Source organism: Terrapene carolina, unplaced genomic scaffold, assembly GCF_002925995.2.
Source record: "Terrapene carolina triunguis isolate 2854851 unplaced genomic scaffold, T_m_triunguis-2.0 Scaffold633, whole genome shotgun sequence".
Classification (NCBI taxonomy): Eukaryota; Metazoa; Chordata; order Testudines; family Emydidae; genus Terrapene; species Terrapene triunguis.
In genome coordinates, this window is record NW_020664984.1 from 212,552 (window position 1) to 216,752 (window position 4,201).

The window sequence follows — 4,201 nt, forward strand, 5'->3', positions numbered from 1 at the left end:
CCCCCCATCTTGTCCCCATGAAACCCAGTCTACATGACCCCTGGGCCAAGTCCTCCATGAGACCTTCGTCTCTGTGACCCCCAAGGCACATCATCTGACTCCTCCATGAGCCTCTTCACTGCCTTAAACCTCATGGCATGCCCCTGTGTGCCTCTCTCCATCTCCTTTAGCCTCATGTGATGATTCTCATGGCCTTGAAGGTGACCTCCATAGGGAAAAAGTCTGTGCCTTTTTTCAGAGTGCTCTACAGAACTTTCCATCCTTGCCTCCTAAAGTCCTTTACAACGCTGAGTCAGTAACAGGCACCTGCTCACTGCATTGGCAATAAGGCCACAGCACAGAACAGATAGAGCAACCTAGGCACAAAGAAGTCAAGGGACTTGCCCAAGTTCACACAGCAAGTCAATGGTAGCATCAGGACTAGAGCCAAGTTCGCCTCATTCCCAGTTCAGTGACCTACCCATTGGGCCATGCCGCCATATTCTTCCTTCTTTGTGATTTAGTTTAAAAAGCCTGGACTTCACCCTCACCCCATCCTCCTCCAGTTAACAAATGGACATCAGAAGCATCAGGAGCACTGAGGCTTACCTTTCCTCTTTGTGATGGAGGACTCCCTTCGGGAATCCCAGATGTGCAGTAGGAGCTTTCTGAGCCCTCGATGGTGGGGCAGGAAGTGGTGTGAAGTTTTACATAGAGAGTTTTTCTCCCACCTATATGCAAGGTGTTGGAGTTCAATGAGTGTTAATAAAACAACGACAACAACATCTAAAGTCTGGCTAAAAGTCCCTTCCCACTGGAACTGCTCAGGGTTTTTCTCTGTTTTTTTGTAATGCCATGATGAAATTAGTTCTCTGGGTCCTCCAGACAAATCAGGGAAGCCGTGTGAAAAACAGAGGGGGAAAATGAACTAAAAACACACTTTCCGGGTTATCTATATGCACATCATCAAGAAACCAAAGAAAGCACAAACATATTTCCTCCTGTCAGGTTACCATTAAGACCCATGCCAAGTCCATCAACCTCTTCTCTGGAACAAAGCAGCAAGATGTAGACACTCTTTTCTGCTGCTTTCGTTACATCGTGCCCTGTTTTAGAGGGTGCATCAGTGGGGCGGCATAGTGGGGGATCTATGTCTGCACTGAAGCAATGTCCTCTGGCCAGCCTGTACTGGGGTGCTTTGGCAAAGGGGACCTTGGCAAAGGTCAGCTGAAGGCACCAAGCTAGATTTTCCTCTCACCTACGCCACCGTCAATCAGGACAACTCTCCTGAAGCCAGCAGGGTTACACCAGACACCTTATGTCGGTGGAGCAGAAAAGCTGGATGCACAACCCCACGTTTGCACCAGCTCTTGCAAAGCGGGTGCCGGCTAGGTAAGGCACTGCCACTCTTTTCAGCTTGCTGAAGGCAGTAGACTCACCTAAAGATGAATCTGAGGCATAGTCACGTGCCAGCACTGAATGTTCCCAGAGCCCAAGGGCGTCTGGAGCTGGTTTGGCCCATCACAGAGACAGCGCTAGGCTTAGGTTATGAGCAGCACCCATCAGGGGAATGCAGAGGCTGGAGAGAATTGAATGGCACTAAAGCAACGTGGCCTCCTTCACGATAAGTAGCCTGTGAGTGGGGGATGGGGAAAGTCCAGTGTGGGACAAGACCTTTGATGTGTCCCAACACTGAGGCATTTCCGGTCCTTTAAATGTGCTGGGGGAGGCTAAACCCTTAGAAACAGCCACCCAGAAGGGATGTGCTGCAAATGTGGCTAAGTGAGAAGAGTCACCGCTCCCTGCAGGGGTGTGTGAATTGGATTATAACTTGTATTAATCACCCCCCATGGGTCTGGGAGGTTTACCTGTTTGCTCCCCCTTACAGAGCCAAGAGATTGATCAATCCATGTCTAAAAAAGCCACTGCGCATCATGCTAGCCCAACCCCGAATAGTGCTTCTCCATGAGCCCTAGCCAACAGAGCGGCTAGGCTCAGAATGCCAATGAAAGGAGGAATTGTTTACGATGGTCCCGGGAGTGCAGAATTAGGAGGAGTGGGATGAAAAGGGAAAAATTCAACTGATAAGAAGAGCTCCTAAGAGCGAAATCTATCATTGCTATTATTCTTTGTGTCACACTAACCCTAGGGGTCCCAGCTGAGATCGGGGCCCAATGTGCTGGGAGCTGTACATACACACAGTAAAAGGCAATTCTTCAATACAGAAAAAAAAAAAAGCCCACTGACCGTACACCCCTAGTTGTCATCTACCACCCCACACTGGAACCCATACCAGATATCATCAAACAGTTACAAACCATATTTGCTGGGGACCACATCCGGAAAGAAATCTTTCCCAAACCCCATCTTCTGCCCTTCAAACATCCCCCCATCTCGCCAAGCTCATCACCAGAGCAAGCTCCCTACGGAACAACGCAAAGTGGCACCAGACCCTGCCAGAACAACAGATGCAAAACCTGCAGCTATATCTCCACTTAGGGTGACTGTATTTCCCAAAGGGAAAACAGGACACTGTGCAGGGCTGGTCCAAGCCTTCCTCCCTCCCCTGTGGGGCTGGGAGTCTCTGCTCGCCCAAGCCCTCCCTGACCCTCGTGCAACTGGCTGTCGCTGCACAAGGCGGTCATTCCTTGCTCCAGCACTGCCTGCTCCCCCCCACCATGCGAGGCTGGCATCGCCCCTTGCCACCCCACACGTTCCACTTTTGACAAAAGTGGGCATTTGTCTTGTTTGCTCTTGCCAGCTGATCAAGTCGGCAAGAGCAAAACGGGACAAATGCCTCCTTTTGGAAAAAAAGTCTGGACGGCCGGGACAGGGCTTAAAAGAGGGACTGTCCCGGCCAAAACGGGACATATGGTCACACTCCACTGCTACCATGATCAGTGCTCCCAAACAATACATCTTTCAAGATCCATGGGTCCTACACACACCTATCACAACATGCAGCGTACCTTGTCCAGCGCATCAAATACCCCATCAACAACCATGTGGGTGAAACCAGACAACCGCTACACTCATGAATGAACTCACTCCAAAAAATGATAACCTATCACCCGTGGGTAACCACTTTTCACAAAGCGGTCATTCCATATTGGATCGCTCAGTCCTTCTCATCAAAGGAAACCTGCACCCCCCCGTCAAGAGCACACCTGGGAGCTTACATTCATAACTTTGCTAGACACCAAAAATCATGGACTCAGTGGAGATACTGGCTCATTACAACAATCTGTAACCCACTAACTCTCCTTTGTCCTCTGACCCCACTTCAATGGTCTCTTGCAACATGTGTTAAGTCTTTATGCCTAACATTCTGTTCCACTTTGTATATAGCTGCGACACTGTGAGTGCCTTTCCCAGAGCGGAAGAAGAGCTCTGTGGAGCTCGAAAGCTTGTCTCTCTCACCCACAGAAGTTGGTCCAATGAAAGATATGCCCTCACCCACCTTGTCTCTCTAATATCCTGGGACCAACACGGCTACAACACCACTATAAACTACAGTCTTAAAAACAGACAAAATAAGTATTACTATCCCCATTTTACAGATGAAAAAGTGAGGCACAGAGAGATTACATGATTTGCCCAAGAACACACAGGAAGGTTGCAGCAGAGACAGAATTGGGTCCTAAACCACGGCCGTAACCATACAAGTATCCCTTCTTCCATTATTGGAGAGTGGTACAATCCACTCAAGAGAAATGGCAGAAGTCCCATGTCTTGTGACAGACCGATGCACTGACAGGGACAGCCCTGCGCTGCCTAAGGCCCTAGGGCACAGAGGTGTAGAATAAGTGATCTAAGATGCCATTCCCTAGACAAAACTGCATAAGAAATTTGGGGGAGGGGAGAAGGATGGTGAGAGAATCCACAAGATCTGCTGTAGCACTGAGAGAGAGAGATGAAGAGGTGCTTAGAAACCACAACGCGGGGTGCTATAGGAAACCCTAAGGGTACATCTACATGGGGAAAAAAGCCCTGCAGCAAGGCCACAGCTGGCCCGGGTCTGCTGACTCGGGTTCACAAAGCTCAGGCTGCGGGGCTAAAAATTGCTGTGTAGACACTCGGGCTGGGGCTGGAACCCAAGCTCTGGGCCCCTCCACCCTTGCAGGGTCCCAAGCTCGGGCTCCAGCCTGAGCCCAAATGTCTACACAGCAATTTTTCAGCCCAGCAGCCCAAGTCCCACGAGCCTGAGTCAGCTGACATCAGC